Genomic DNA, 14,093 nt, shown 5'->3' on the forward strand with positions numbered 1-14,093 from the left:
GGAGGGGGTGGCCAAACCCTCCGCCTCCGCCACCGCCCGGTACCCGAGACCTCCGTTCCCCCTGCCTGGGCGGGCGACGGGGTCCTGCCGGGGCGGGCTGACCGCCAGGCTGGCGGTGAGGCGCAAGCGCCAGCGAAAGTGGGCCTCAAGAGGCAGCCCGCCGTCCACGCCCCCGTCTACGGCCATACCACCCTGAACGCGCCCGATCTCGTCTGATCTCGGAAGCTAAGCAGGGTCGGGCCTGGTTAGTACTTGGATGGGAGACCGCCTGGGAATACCGGGTGCTGTAGGCTTTTTGCCTCCCGCTCCGCCTTCTCCTTTAACTCGCCCGCGGGCGGTGGCCGCCGGCTCCGCCCGCGCCGGGGCCCCGCTGCAGGCCCCGCCTCCTCAGGCCCCTCCCACCACGGCGCGCGCGCCGGAGGGGGCGCTCCCCGCCGGCCCGGCCCGCCAGGCGGCCAGAAGGCGGCCCTGGAAGGCAGCCGCACCCCAGACGCCCCCGGGGTGCCTGGCCCGGACCCAGGCTCCGCCGCGGGCCCGGTTGCCGTCCCTTCGGCCAGCGAGCCCCTCGACCTGCACCTGGCCGCCCCCACCGGCGCCCCGCCCCGGTGCCGCCACCTGTGTGCCGGTGGGTGTGTCCCTCCACAGCTCCCTCCGGCAAAAGCCCCGCCCCCCGCCGTGTCGCCGCCGCGGCCGGGTGCGGGAGCGGGATCGAGGGCAGGGGCCGCTTCCCCGGGCCTGCCGGCCGCCAGGGGCGGGCTCCTGAGCTCGGCGGGTGGTGTGCGGGCAAGGGTGGCCTCGCCGGGGCTGAGGGGCCGTGGCGACACGATGGTGGCTCCCACTGGCTTCGGGCCAGCTGCTGTCGGGCAGGAGGGCCGGCCCGGACTGCGGCTGGGCGGCGCCTAGCGCCGCGTGGGCGGGCAGGGGCGATGCCCAAGGGACCGCGGGCCCCGGGCCCTGAAGCCTCCGGGGCCACGTCCCTGTGAGCGACGGGCCGGATCTTGGGCGGGGCGCCAAGCGCCGAAGGGTTCGCTGGCTCACGCCCGCCCTCGGCTGGGAGGGGGTGGCCAAACCCTCCGCCTCCGCCACCGCCCGGTACCCGAGACCTCCGTTCCCCCTGCCTGGGCGGGCGACGGGGTCCTGCCGGGGCGGGCTGACCGCCAGGCTGGCGGTGAGGCGCAAGCGCCAGCGAAAGTGGGCCTCAAGAGGCAGCCCGCCGTCCCCGCCCCCGTCTACGGCCATACCACCCTGAACGCGCCCGATCTCGTCTGATCTCGGAAGCTAAGCAGGGTCGGGCCTGGTTAGTACTTGGATGGGAGACCGCCTGGGAATACCGGGTGCTGTAGGCTTTTTGCCTCCCGCTCCGCCTTCTCCTTTAACTCGCCCGCGGGCGGTGGCCGCCGGCTCCGCCCGCGCCGGGGCCCCGCTGCAGGCCCCGCCTCCTCAGGCCCCTCCCACCACGGCGCGCGCGCCGGAGGGGGCGCTCCCCGCCGGCCCGGCCCGCCAGGCGGCCAGAAGGCGGCCCTGGAAGGCAGCCGCACCCCAGACGCCCCCGGGGTGCCTGGCCCGGACCCAGGCTCCGCCGCGGGCCCGGTTGCCGTCCCTTCGGCCAGCGAGCCCCTCGACCTGCACCTGGCCGCCCCCACCGGCGCCCCGCCCCGGTGCCGCCACCTGTGTGCCGGTGGGTGTGTCCCTCCACAGCTCCCTCCGGCAAAAGCCCCGCCCCCCGCCGTGTCGCCGCCGCGGCCGGGTGCGGGAGCGGGATCGAGGGCAGGGGCCGCTTCCCCGGGCCTGCCGGCCGCCAGGGGCGGGCTCCTGAGCTCGGCGGGTGGTGTGCGGGCAAGGGTGGCCTCGCCGGGGCTGAGGGGCCGTGGCGACACGATGGTGGCTCCCAGTGGCTTCGGGCCAGCTGCTGTCGGGCAGGAGGGCCGGCCCGGGCTGCGGCTGGGCGGCGCCTAGCGCCGCGTGGGCGGGCAGGGGCGATGCCCAAGGGACCGCGGGCCCCGGGCCCTGAAGCCTCCGGGGCCACGTCCCTGTGAGCGACGGGCCGGATCTTGGGCGGGGCGCCAAGCGCCGAAGGGTTCGCTGGCTCACGCCCGCCCTCGGCTGGGAGGGGGTGGCCAAACCCTCCGCCTCCGCCACCGCCCGGTACCCGAGACCTCCGTTCCCCCTGCCTGGGCGGGCGACGGGGTCCTGCCGGGGCGGGCTGACCGCCAGGCTGGCGGTGAGGCGCAAGCGCCAGCGAAAGTGGGCCTCAAGAGGCAGCCCGCCGTCCCCGCCCCCGTCTACGGCCATACCACCCTGAACGCGCCCGATCTCGTCTGATCTCGGAAGCTAAGCAGGGTCGGGCCTGGTTAGTACTTGGATGGGAGACCGCCTGGGAATACCGGGTGCTGTAGGCTTTTTGCCTCCCGCTCCGCCTTCTCCTTTAACTCGCCCGCGGGCGGTGGCCGCCGGCTCCGCCCGCGCCGGGGCCCCGCTGCAGGCCCCGCCTCCTCAGGCCCCTCCCACCACGGCGCGCGCGCCGGAGGGGGCGCTCCCCGCCGGCCCGGCCCGCCAGGCGGCCAGAAGGCGGCCCTGGAAGGCAGCCGCACCCCAGACGCCCCCGGGGTGCCTGGCCCGGACCCAGGCTCCGCCGCGGGCCCGGTTGCCGTCCCTTCGGCCAGCGAGCCCCTCGACCTGCACCTGGCCGCCCCCACCGGCGCCCCGCCCCGGTGCCGCCACCTGTGTGCCGGTGGGTGTGTCCCTCCACAGCTCCCTCCGGCAAAAGCCCCGCCCCCCGCCGTGTCGCCGCCGCGGCCGGGTGCGGGAGCGGGATCGAGGGCAGGGGCCGCTTCCCCGGGCCTGCCGGCCGCCAGGGGCGGGCTCCTGAGCTCGGCGGGTGGTGTGCGGGCAAGGGTGGCCTCGCCGGGGCTGAGGGGCCGTGGCGACACGATGGTGGCTCCCAGTGGCTTCGGGCCAGCTGCTGTCGGGCAGGAGGGCCGGCCCGGGCTGCGGCTGGGCGGCGCCTAGCGCCGCGTGGGCGGGCAGGGGCGATGCCCAAGGGACCGCGGGCCCCGGGCCCTGAAGCCTCCGGGGCCACGTCCCTGTGAGCGACGGGCCGGATCTTGGGCGGGGCGCCAAGCGCCGAAGGGTTCGCTGGCTCACGCCCGCCCTCGGCTGGGAGGGGGTGGCCAAACCCTCCGCCTCCGCCACCGCCCGGTACCCGAGACCTCCGTTCCCCCTGCCTGGGCGGGCGACGGGGTCCTGCCGGGGCGGGCTGACCGCCAGGCTGGCGGTGAGGCGCAAGCGCCAGCGAAAGTGGGCCTCAAGAGGCAGCCCGCCGTCCCCGCCCCCGTCTACGGCCATACCACCCTGAACGCGCCCGATCTCGTCTGATCTCGGAAGCTAAGCAGGGTCGGGCCTGGTTAGTACTTGGATGGGAGACCGCCTGGGAATACCGGGTGCTGTAGGCTTTTTGCCTCCCGCTCCGCCTTCTCCTTTAACTCGCCCGCGGGCGGTGGCCGCCGGCTCCGCCCGCGCCGGGGCCCCGCTGCAGGCCCCGCCTCCTCAGGCCCCTCCCACCACGGCGCGCGCGCCGGAGGGGGCGCTCCCCGCCGGCCCGGCCCGCCAGGCGGCCAGAAGGCGGCCCTGGAAGGCAGCCGCACCCCAGACGCCCCCGGGGTGCCTGGCCCGGACCCAGGCTCCGCCGCGGGCCCGGTTGCCGTCCCTTCGGCCAGCGAGCCCCTCGACCTGCACCTGGCCGCCCCCACCGGCGCCCCGCCCCGGTGCCGCCACCTGTGTGCCGGTGGGTGTGTCCCTCCACAGCTCCCTCCGGCAAAAGCCCCGCCCCCCGCCGTGTCGCCGCCGCGGCCGGGTGCGGGAGCGGGATCGAGGGCAGGGGCCGCTTCCCCGGGCCTGCCGGCCGCCAGGGGCGGGCTCCTGAGCTCGGCGGGTGGTGTGCGGGCAAGGGTGGCCTCGCCGGGGCTGAGGGGCCGTGGCGACACGATGGTGGCTCCCAGTGGCTTCGGGCCAGCTGCTGTCGGGCAGGAGGGCCGGCCCGGGCTGCGGCTGGGCGGCGCCTAGCGCCGCGTGGGCGGGCAGGGGCGATGCCCAAGGGACCGCGGGCCCCGGGCCCTGAAGCCTCCGGGGCCACGTCCCTGTGAGCGACGGGCCGGATCTTGGGCGGGGCGCCAAGCGCCGAAGGGTTCGCTGGCTCACGCCCGCCCTCGGCTGGGAGGGGGTGGCCAAACCCTCCGCCTCCGCCACCGCCCGGTACCCGAGACCTCCGTTCCCCCTGCCTGGGCGGGCGACGGGGTCCTGCCGGGGCGGGCTGACCGCCAGGCTGGCGGTGAGGCGCAAGCGCCAGCGAAAGTGGGCCTCAAGAGGCAGCCCGCCGTCCCCGCCCCCGTCTACGGCCATACCACCCTGAACGCGCCCGATCTCGTCTGATCTCGGAAGCTAAGCAGGGTCGGGCCTGGTTAGTACTTGGATGGGAGACCGCCTGGGAATACCGGGTGCTGTAGGCTTTTTGCCTCCCGCTCCGCCTTCTCCTTTAACTCGCCCGCGGGCGGTGGCCGCCGGCTCCGCCCGCGCCGGGGCCCCGCTGCAGGCCCCGCCTCCTCAGGCCCCTCCCACCACGGCGCGCGCGCCGGAGGGGGCGCTCCCCGCCGGCCCGGCCCGCCAGGCGGCCAGAAGGCGGCCCTGGAAGGCAGCCGCACCCCAGACGCCCCCGGGGTGCCTGGCCCGGACCCAGGCTCCGCCGCGGGCCCGGTTGCCGTCCCTTCGGCCAGCGAGCCCCTCGACCTGCACCTGGCCGCCCCCACCGGCGCCCCGCCCCGGTGCCGCCACCTGTGTGCCGGTGGGTGTGTCCCTCCACAGCTCCCTCCGGCAAAAGCCCCGCCCCCCGCCGTGTCGCCGCCGCGGCCGGGTGCGGGAGCGGGATCGAGGGCAGGGGCCGCTTCCCCGGGCCTGCCGGCCGCCAGGGGCGGGCTCCTGAGCTCGGCGGGTGGTGTGCGGGCAAGGGTGGCCTCGCCGGGGCTGAGGGGCCGTGGCGACACGATGGTGGCTCCCAGTGGCTTCGGGCCAGCTGCTGTCGGGCAGGAGGGCCGGCCCGGGCTGCGGCTGGGCGGCGCCTAGCGCCGCGTGGGCGGGCAGGGGCGATGCCCAAGGGACCGCGGGCCCCGGGCCCTGAAGCCTCCGGGGCCACGTCCCTGTGAGCGACGGGCCGGATCTTGGGCGGGGCGCCAAGCGCCGAAGGGTTCGCTGGCTCACGCCCGCCCTCGGCTGGGAGGGGGTGGCCAAACCCTCCGCCTCCGCCACCGCCCGGTACCCGAGACCTCCGTTCCCCCTGCCTGGGCGGGCGACGGGGTCCTGCCGGGGCGGGCTGACCGCCAGGCTGGCGGTGAGGCGCAAGCGCCAGCGAAAGTGGGCCTCAAGAGGCAGCCCGCCGTCCCCGCCCCCGTCTACGGCCATACCACCCTGAACGCGCCCGATCTCGTCTGATCTCGGAAGCTAAGCAGGGTCGGGCCTGGTTAGTACTTGGATGGGAGACCGCCTGGGAATACCGGGTGCTGTAGGCTTTTTGCCTCCCGCTCCGCCTTCTCCTTTAACTCGCCCGCGGGCGGTGGCCGCCGGCTCCGCCCGCGCCGGGGCCCCGCTGCAGGCCCCGCCTCCTCAGGCCCCTCCCACCACGGCGCGCGCGCCGGAGGGGGCGCTCCCCGCCGGCCCGGCCCGCCAGGCGGCCAGAAGGCGGCCCTGGAAGGCAGCCGCACCCCAGACGCCCCCGGGGTGCCTGGCCCGGACCCAGGCTCCGCCGCGGGCCCGGTTGCCGTCCCTTCGGCCAGCGAGCCCCTCGACCTGCACCTGGCCGCCCCCACCGGCGCCCCGCCCCGGTGCCGCCACCTGTGTGCCGGTGGGTGTGTCCCTCCACAGCTCCCTCCGGCAAAAGCCCCGCCCCCCGCCGTGTCGCCGCCGCGGCCGGGTGCGGGAGCGGGATCGAGGGCAGGGGCCGCTTCCCCGGGCCTGCCGGCCGCCAGGGGCGGGCTCCTGAGCTCGGCGGGTGGTGTGCGGGCAAGGGTGGCCTCGCCGGGGCTGAGGGGCCGTGGCGACACGATGGTGGCTCCCAGTGGCTTCGGGCCAGCTGCTGTCGGGCAGGAGGGCCGGCCCGGGCTGCGGCTGGGCGGCGCCTAGCGCCGCGTGGGCGGGCAGGGGCGATGCCCAAGGGACCGCGGGCCCCGGGCCCTGAAGCCTCCGGGGCCACGTCCCTGTGAGCGACGGGCCGGATCTTGGGCGGGGCGCCAAGCGCCGAAGGGTTCGCTGGCTCACGCCCGCCCTCGGCTGGGAGGGGGTGGCCAAACCCTCCGCCTCCGCCACCGCCCGGTACCCGAGACCTCCGTTCCCCCTGCCTGGGCGGGCGACGGGGTCCTGCCGGGGCGGGCTGACCGCCAGGCTGGCGGTGAGGCGCAAGCGCCAGCGAAAGTGGGCCTCAAGAGGCAGCCCGCCGTCCCCGCCCCCGTCTACGGCCATACCACCCTGAACGCGCCCGATCTCGTCTGATCTCGGAAGCTAAGCAGGGTCGGGCCTGGTTAGTACTTGGATGGGAGACCGCCTGGGAATACCGGGTGCTGTAGGCTTTTTGCCTCCCGCTCCGCCTTCTCCTTTAACTCGCCCGCGGGCGGTGGCCGCCGGCTCCGCCCGCGCCGGGGCCCCGCTGCAGGCCCCGCCTCCTCAGGCCCCTCCCACCACGGCGCGCGCGCCGGAGGGGGCGCTCCCCGCCGGCCCGGCCCGCCAGGCGGCCAGAAGGCGGCCCTGGAAGGCAGCCGCACCCCAGACGCCCCCGGGGTGCCTGGCCCGGACCCAGGCTCCGCCGCGGGCCCGGTTGCCGTCCCTTCGGCCAGCGAGCCCCTCGACCTGCACCTGGCCGCCCCCACCGGCGCCCCGCCCCGGTGCCGCCACCTGTGTGCCGGTGGGTGTGTCCCTCCACAGCTCCCTCCGGCAAAAGCCCCGCCCCCCGCCGTGTCGCCGCCGCGGCCGGGTGCGGGAGCGGGATCGAGGGCAGGGGCCGCTTCCCCGGGCCTGCCGGCCGCCAGGGGCGGGCTCCTGAGCTCGGCGGGTGGTGTGCGGGCAAGGGTGGCCTCGCCGGGGCTGAGGGGCCGTGGCGACACGATGGTGGCTCCCAGTGGCTTCGGGCCAGCTGCTGTCGGGCAGGAGGGCCGGCCCGGGCTGCGGCTGGGCGGCGCCTAGCGCCGCGTGGGCGGGCAGGGGCGATGCCCAAGGGACCGCGGGCCCCGGGCCCTGAAGCCTCCGGGGCCACGTCCCTGTGAGCGACGGGCCGGATCTTGGGCGGGGCGCCAAGCGCCGAAGGGTTCGCTGGCTCACGCCCGCCCTCGGCTGGGAGGGGGTGGCCAAACCCTCCGCCTCCGCCACCGCCCGGTACCCGAGACCTCCGTTCCCCCTGCCTGGGCGGGCGACGGGGTCCTGCCGGGGCGGGCTGACCGCCAGGCTGGCGGTGAGGCGCAAGCGCCAGCGAAAGTGGGCCTCAAGAGGCAGCCCGCCGTCCCCGCCCCCGTCTACGGCCATACCACCCTGAACGCGCCCGATCTCGTCTGATCTCGGAAGCTAAGCAGGGTCGGGCCTGGTTAGTACTTGGATGGGAGACCGCCTGGGAATACCGGGTGCTGTAGGCTTTTTGCCTCCCGCTCCGCCTTCTCCTTTAACTCGCCCGCGGGCGGTGGCCGCCGGCTCCGCCCGCGCCGGGGCCCCGCTGCAGGCCCCGCCTCCTCAGGCCCCTCCCACCACGGCGCGCGCGCCGGAGGGGGCGCTCCCCGCCGGCCCGGCCCGCCAGGCGGCCAGAAGGCGGCCCTGGAAGGCAGCCGCACCCCAGACGCCCCCGGGGTGCCTGGCCCGGACCCAGGCTCCGCCGCGGGCCCGGTTGCCGTCCCTTCGGCCAGCGAGCCCCTCGACCTGCACCTGGCCGCCCCCACCGGCGCCCCGCCCCGGTGCCGCCACCTGTGTGCCGGTGGGTGTGTCCCTCCACAGCTCCCTCCGGCAAAAGCCCCGCCCCCCGCCGTGTCGCCGCCGCGGCCGGGTGCGGGAGCGGGATCGAGGGCAGGGGCCGCTTCCCCGGGCCTGCCGGCCGCCAGGGGCGGGCTCCTGAGCTCGGCGGGTGGTGTGCGGGCAAGGGTGGCCTCGCCGGGGCTGAGGGGCCGTGGCGACACGATGGTGGCTCCCAGTGGCTTCGGGCCAGCTGCTGTCGGGCAGGAGGGCCGGCCCGGGCTGCGGCTGGGCGGCGCCTAGCGCCGCGTGGGCGGGCAGGGGCGATGCCCAAGGGACCGCGGGCCCCGGGCCCTGAAGCCTCCGGGGCCACGTCCCTGTGAGCGACGGGCCGGATCTTGGGCGGGGCGCCAAGCGCCGAAGGGTTCGCTGGCTCACGCCCGCCCTCGGCTGGGAGGGGGTGGCCAAACCCTCCGCCTCCGCCACCGCCCGGTACCCGAGACCTCCGTTCCCCCTGCCTGGGCGGGCGACGGGGTCCTGCCGGGGCGGGCTGACCGCCAGGCTGGCGGTGAGGCGCAAGCGCCAGCGAAAGTGGGCCTCAAGAGGCAGCCCGCCGTCCCCGCCCCCGTCTACGGCCATACCACCCTGAACGCGCCCGATCTCGTCTGATCTCGGAAGCTAAGCAGGGTCGGGCCTGGTTAGTACTTGGATGGGAGACCGCCTGGGAATACCGGGTGCTGTAGGCTTTTTGCCTCCCGCTCCGCCTTCTCCTTTAACTCGCCCGCGGGCGGTGGCCGCCGGCTCCGCCCGCGCCGGGGCCCCGCTGCAGGCCCCGCCTCCTCAGGCCCCTCCCACCACGGCGCGCGCGCCGGAGGGGGCGCTCCCCGCCGGCCCGGCCCGCCAGGCGGCCAGAAGGCGGCCCTGGAAGGCAGCCGCACCCCAGACGCCCCCGGGGTGCCTGGCCCGGACCCAGGCTCCGCCGCGGGCCCGGTTGCCGTCCCTTCGGCCAGCGAGCCCCTCGACCTGCACCTGGCCGCCCCCACCGGCGCCCCGCCCCGGTGCCGCCACCTGTGTGCCGGTGGGTGTGTCCCTCCACAGCTCCCTCCGGCAAAAGCCCCGCCCCCCGCCGTGTCGCCGCCGCGGCCGGGTGCGGGAGCGGGATCGAGGGCAGGGGCCGCTTCCCCGGGCCTGCCGGCCGCCAGGGGCGGGCTCCTGAGCTCGGCGGGTGGTGTGCGGGCAAGGGTGGCCTCGCCGGGGCTGAGGGGCCGTGGCGACACGATGGTGGCTCCCAGTGGCTTCGGGCCAGCTGCTGTCGGGCAGGAGGGCCGGCCCGGGCTGCGGCTGGGCGGCGCCTAGCGCCGCGTGGGCGGGCAGGGGCGATGCCCAAGGGACCGCGGGCCCCGGGCCCTGAAGCCTCCGGGGCCACGTCCCTGTGAGCGACGGGCCGGATCTTGGGCGGGGCGCCAAGCGCCGAAGGGTTCGCTGGCTCACGCCCGCCCTCGGCTGGGAGGGGGTGGCCAAACCCTCCGCCTCCGCCACCGCCCGGTACCCGAGACCTCCGTTCCCCCTGCCTGGGCGGGCGACGGGGTCCTGCCGGGGCGGGCTGACCGCCAGGCTGGCGGTGAGGCGCAAGCGCCAGCGAAAGTGGGCCTCAAGAGGCAGCCCGCCGTCCCCGCCCCCGTCTACGGCCATACCACCCTGAACGCGCCCGATCTCGTCTGATCTCGGAAGCTAAGCAGGGTCGGGCCTGGTTAGTACTTGGATGGGAGACCGCCTGGGAATACCGGGTGCTGTAGGCTTTTTGCCTCCCGCTCCGCCTTCTCCTTTAACTCGCCCGCGGGCGGTGGCCGCCGGCTCCGCCCGCGCCGGGGCCCCGCTGCAGGCCCCGCCTCCTCAGGCCCCTCCCACCACGGCGCGCGCGCCGGAGGGGGCGCTCCCCGCCGGCCCGGCCCGCCAGGCGGCCAGAAGGCGGCCCTGGAAGGCAGCCGCACCCCAGACGCCCCCGGGGTGCCTGGCCCGGACCCAGGCTCCGCCGCGGGCCCGGTTGCCGTCCCTTCGGCCAGCGAGCCCCTCGACCTGCACCTGGCCGCCCCCACCGGCGCCCCGCCCCGGTGCCGCCACCTGTGTGCCGGTGGGTGTGTCCCTCCACAGCTCCCTCCGGCAAAAGCCCCGCCCCCCGCCGTGTCGCCGCCGCGGCCGGGTGCGGGAGCGGGATCGAGGGCAGGGGCCGCTTCCCCGGGCCTGCCGGCCGCCAGGGGCGGGCTCCTGAGCTCGGCGGGTGGTGTGCGGGCAAGGGTGGCCTCGCCGGGGCTGAGGGGCCGTGGCGACACGATGGTGGCTCCCAGTGGCTTCGGGCCAGCTGCTGTCGGGCAGGAGGGCCGGCCCGGGCTGCGGCTGGGCGGCGCCTAGCGCCGCGTGGGCGGGCAGGGGCGATGCCCAAGGGACCGCGGGCCCCGGGCCCTGAAGCCTCCGGGGCCACGTCCCTGTGAGCGACGGGCCGGATCTTGGGCGGGGCGCCAAGCGCCGAAGGGTTCGCTGGCTCACGCCCGCCCTCGGCTGGGAGGGGGTGGCCAAACCCTCCGCCTCCGCCACCGCCCGGTACCCGAGACCTCCGTTCCCCCTGCCTGGGCGGGCGACGGGGTCCTGCCGGGGCGGGCTGACCGCCAGGCTGGCGGTGAGGCGCAAGCGCCAGCGAAAGTGGGCCTCAAGAGGCAGCCCGCCGTCCCCGCCCCCGTCTACGGCCATACCACCCTGAACGCGCCCGATCTCGTCTGATCTCGGAAGCTAAGCAGGGTCGGGCCTGGTTAGTACTTGGATGGGAGACCGCCTGGGAATACCGGGTGCTGTAGGCTTTTTGCCTCCCGCTCCGCCTTCTCCTTTAACTCGCCCGCGGGCGGTGGCCGCCGGCTCCGCCCGCGCCGGGGCCCCGCTGCAGGCCCCGCCTCCTCAGGCCCCTCCCACCACGGCGCGCGCGCCGGAGGGGGCGCTCCCCGCCGGCCCGGCCCGCCAGGCGGCCAGAAGGCGGCCCTGGAAGGCAGCCGCACCCCAGACGCCCCCGGGGTGCCTGGCCCGGACCCAGGCTCCGCCGCGGGCCCGGTTGCCGTCCCTTCGGCCAGCGAGCCCCTCGACCTGCACCTGGCCGCCCCCACCGGCGCCCCGCCCCGGTGCCGCCACCTGTGTGCCGGTGGGTGTGTCCCTCCACAGCTCCCTCCGGCAAAAGCCCCGCCCCCCGCCGTGTCGCCGCCGCGGCCGGGTGCGGGAGCGGGATCGAGGGCAGGGGCCGCTTCCCCGGGCCTGCCGGCCGCCAGGGGCGGGCTCCTGAGCTCGGCGGGTGGTGTGCGGGCAAGGGTGGCCTCGCCGGGGCTGAGGGGCCGTGGCGACACGATGGTGGCTCCCAGTGGCTTCGGGCCAGCTGCTGTCGGGCAGGAGGGCCGGCCCGGGCTGCGGCTGGGCGGCGCCTAGCGCCGCGTGGGCGGGCAGGGGCGATGCCCAAGGGACCGCGGGCCCCGGGCCCTGAAGCCTCCGGGGCCACGTCCCTGTGAGCGACGGGCCGGATCTTGGGCGGGGCGCCAAGCGCCGAAGGGTTCGCTGGCTCACGCCCGCCCTCGGCTGGGAGGGGGTGGCCAAACCCTCCGCCTCCGCCACCGCCCGGTACCCGAGACCTCCGTTCCCCCTGCCTGGGCGGGCGACGGGGTCCTGCCGGGGCGGGCTGACCGCCAGGCTGGCGGTGAGGCGCAAGCGCCAGCGAAAGTGGGCCTCAAGAGGCAGCCCGCCGTCCCCGCCCCCGTCTACGGCCATACCACCCTGAACGCGCCCGATCTCGTCTGATCTCGGAAGCTAAGCAGGGTCGGGCCTGGTTAGTACTTGGATGGGAGACCGCCTGGGAATACCGGGTGCTGTAGGCTTTTTGCCTCCCGCTCCGCCTTCTCCTTTAACTCGCCCGCGGGCGGTGGCCGCCGGCTCCGCCCGCGCCGGGGCCCCGCTGCAGGCCCCGCCTCCTCAGGCCCCTCCCACCACGGCGCGCGCGCCGGAGGGGGCGCTCCCCGCCGGCCCGGCCCGCCAGGCGGCCAGAAGGCGGCCCTGGAAGGCAGCCGCACCCCAGACGCCCCCGGGGTGCCTGGCCCGGACCCAGGCTCCGCCGCGGGCCCGGTTGCCGTCCCTTCGGCCAGCGAGCCCCTCGACCTGCACCTGGCCGCCCCCACCGGCGCCCCGCCCCGGTGCCGCCACCTGTGTGCCGGTGGGTGTGTCCCTCCACAGCTCCCTCCGGCAAAAGCCCCGCCCCCCGCCGTGTCGCCGCCGCGGCCGGGTGCGGGAGCGGGATCGAGGGCAGGGGCCGCTTCCCCGGGCCTGCCGGCCGCCAGGGGCGGGCTCCTGAGCTCGGCGGGTGGTGTGCGGGCAAGGGTGGCCTCGCCGGGGCTGAGGGGCCGTGGCGACACGATGGTGGCTCCCAGTGGCTTCGGGCCAGCTGCTGTCGGGCAGGAGGGCCGGCCCGGGCTGCGGCTGGGCGGCGCCTAGCGCCGCGTGGGCGGGCAGGGGCGATGCCCAAGGGACCGCGGGCCCCGGGCCCTGAAGCCTCCGGGGCCACGTCCCTGTGAGCGACGGGCCGGATCTTGGGCGGGGCGCCAAGCGCCGAAGGGTTCGCTGGCTCACGCCCGCCCTCGGCTGGGAGGGGGTGGCCAAACCCTCCGCCTCCGCCACCGCCCGGTACCCGAGACCTCCGTTCCCCCTGCCTGGGCGGGCGACGGGGTCCTGCCGGGGCGGGCTGACCGCCAGGCTGGCGGTGAGGCGCAAGCGCCAGCGAAAGTGGGCCTCAAGAGGCAGCCCGCCGTCCCCGCCCCCGTCTACGGCCATACCACCCTGAACGCGCCCGATCTCGTCTGATCTCGGAAGCTAAGCAGGGTCGGGCCTGGTTAGTACTTGGATGGGAGACCGCCTGGGAATACCGGGTGCTGTAGGCTTTTTGCCTCCCGCTCCGCCTTCTCCTTTAACTCGCCCGCGGGCGGTGGCCGCCGGCTCCGCCCGCGCCGGGGCCCCGCTGCAGGCCCCGCCTCCTCAGGCCCCTCCCACCACGGCGCGCGCGCCGGAGGGGGCGCTCCCCGCCGGCCCGGCCCGCCAGGCGGCCAGAAGGCGGCCCTGGAAGGCAGCCGCACCCCAGACGCCCCCGGGGTGCCTGGCCCGGACCCAGGCTCCGCCGCGGGCCCGGTTGCCGTCCCTTCGGCCAGCGAGCCCCTCGACCTGCACCTGGCCGCCCCCACCGGCGCCCCGCCCCGGTGCCGCCACCTGTGTGCCGGTGGGTGTGTCCCTCCACAGCTCCCTCCGGCAAAAGCCCCGCCCCCCGCCGTGTCGCCGCCGCGGCCGGGTGCGGGAGCGGGATCGAGGGCAGGGGCCGCTTCCCCGGGCCTGCCGGCCGCCAGGGGCGGGCTCCTGAGCTCGGCGGGTGGTGTGCGGGCAAGGGTGGCCTCGCCGGGGCTGAGGGGCCGTGGCGACACGATGGTGGCTCCCAGTGGCTTCGGGCCAGCTGCTGTCGGGCAGGAGGGCCGGCCCGGGCTGCGGCTGGGCGGCGCCTAGCGCCGCGTGGGCGGGCAGGGGCGATGCCCAAGGGACCGCGGGCCCCGGGCCCTGAAGCCTCCGGGGCCACGTCCCTGTGAGCGACGGGCCGGATCTTGGGCGGGGCGCCAAGCGCCGAAGGGTTCGCTGGCTCACGCCCGCCCTCGGCTGGGAGGGGGTGGCCAAACCCTCCGCCTCCGCCACCGCCCGGTACCCGAGACCTCCGTTCCCCCTGCCTGGGCGGGCGACGGGGTCCTGCCGGGGCGGGCTGACCGCCAGGCTGGCGGTGAGGCGCAAGCGCCAGCGAAAGTGGGCCTCAAGAGGCAGCCCGCCGTCCCCGCCCCCGTCTACGGCCATACCACCCTGAACGCGCCCGATCTCGTCTGATCTCGGAAGCTAAGCAGGGTCGGGCCTGGTTAGTACTTGGATGGGAGACCGCCTGGGAATACCGGGTGCTGTAGGCTTTTTGCCTCCCGCTCCGCCTTCTCCTTTAACTCGCCCGCGGGCGGTGGCCGCCGGCTCCGCCCGCGCCGGGGCCCCGCTGCAGGCCCCGCCTCCTCAGGCCCCTCCCACCA

The 14,093-nt window shown here is 77.2% G+C and overlaps 14 non-coding genes across 14 annotated transcripts; all 14 read left to right on the forward strand.

Moving 5' to 3' along the window:
• The first annotated feature begins 174 nt into the window (after positions 1-174).
• Positions 175-293, forward strand: LOC149746470 (5S ribosomal RNA). The gene has a single exon (XR_016389500.1). It is a non-coding gene; the product is annotated as a 5S ribosomal RNA (ribosomal RNA).
• Positions 294-1,227: 934 nt separating this feature from the next.
• Positions 1,228-1,346, forward strand: LOC149746471 (5S ribosomal RNA). The gene has a single exon (XR_016389501.1). It is a non-coding gene; the product is annotated as a 5S ribosomal RNA (ribosomal RNA).
• A 934-nt stretch (positions 1,347-2,280) lies between these two features.
• On the forward strand, positions 2,281-2,399 carry LOC149746472 (5S ribosomal RNA). Its single transcript, XR_016389502.1, has one exon. It is a non-coding gene; the product is annotated as a 5S ribosomal RNA (ribosomal RNA).
• Positions 2,400-3,333: 934 nt separating this feature from the next.
• On the forward strand, positions 3,334-3,452 carry LOC149746473 (5S ribosomal RNA). The gene has a single exon (XR_016389503.1). It is a non-coding gene; the product is annotated as a 5S ribosomal RNA (ribosomal RNA).
• Positions 3,453-4,386: 934 nt separating this feature from the next.
• Positions 4,387-4,505, forward strand: LOC149746474 (5S ribosomal RNA). Its single transcript, XR_016389504.1, has one exon. It is a non-coding gene; the product is annotated as a 5S ribosomal RNA (ribosomal RNA).
• Positions 4,506-5,439: 934 nt separating this feature from the next.
• LOC149746475 (5S ribosomal RNA) lies at positions 5,440-5,558 on the forward strand. Its single transcript, XR_016389505.1, has one exon. It is a non-coding gene; the product is annotated as a 5S ribosomal RNA (ribosomal RNA).
• A 934-nt stretch (positions 5,559-6,492) lies between these two features.
• LOC149746476 (5S ribosomal RNA) lies at positions 6,493-6,611 on the forward strand. Its single transcript, XR_016389507.1, has one exon. It is a non-coding gene; the product is annotated as a 5S ribosomal RNA (ribosomal RNA).
• Positions 6,612-7,545: 934 nt separating this feature from the next.
• LOC149746477 (5S ribosomal RNA) lies at positions 7,546-7,664 on the forward strand. The gene has a single exon (XR_016389508.1). It is a non-coding gene; the product is annotated as a 5S ribosomal RNA (ribosomal RNA).
• A 934-nt stretch (positions 7,665-8,598) lies between these two features.
• LOC149746478 (5S ribosomal RNA) lies at positions 8,599-8,717 on the forward strand. The gene has a single exon (XR_016389509.1). It is a non-coding gene; the product is annotated as a 5S ribosomal RNA (ribosomal RNA).
• A 934-nt stretch (positions 8,718-9,651) lies between these two features.
• LOC149746479 (5S ribosomal RNA) lies at positions 9,652-9,770 on the forward strand. The gene has a single exon (XR_016389510.1). It is a non-coding gene; the product is annotated as a 5S ribosomal RNA (ribosomal RNA).
• Positions 9,771-10,704: 934 nt separating this feature from the next.
• LOC149746480 (5S ribosomal RNA) lies at positions 10,705-10,823 on the forward strand. Its single transcript, XR_016389511.1, has one exon. It is a non-coding gene; the product is annotated as a 5S ribosomal RNA (ribosomal RNA).
• Positions 10,824-11,757: 934 nt separating this feature from the next.
• LOC149746481 (5S ribosomal RNA) lies at positions 11,758-11,876 on the forward strand. The gene has a single exon (XR_016389512.1). It is a non-coding gene; the product is annotated as a 5S ribosomal RNA (ribosomal RNA).
• A 934-nt stretch (positions 11,877-12,810) lies between these two features.
• LOC149746482 (5S ribosomal RNA) lies at positions 12,811-12,929 on the forward strand. Its single transcript, XR_016389513.1, has one exon. It is a non-coding gene; the product is annotated as a 5S ribosomal RNA (ribosomal RNA).
• Positions 12,930-13,863: 934 nt separating this feature from the next.
• On the forward strand, positions 13,864-13,982 carry LOC149746483 (5S ribosomal RNA). The gene has a single exon (XR_016389514.1). It is a non-coding gene; the product is annotated as a 5S ribosomal RNA (ribosomal RNA).
• The last annotated feature ends 111 nt before the right edge of the window (positions 13,983-14,093 follow it).

This window comes from Delphinapterus leucas, chromosome 19 (genome assembly GCF_059928025.1).
Source record: "Delphinapterus leucas isolate spDelLeu-1000000601 "Yukka" chromosome 19, BTC_Dleu_Yukka2, whole genome shotgun sequence".
NCBI classification, from domain to species: Eukaryota; Metazoa; Chordata; class Mammalia; order Artiodactyla; family Monodontidae; genus Delphinapterus; species Delphinapterus leucas.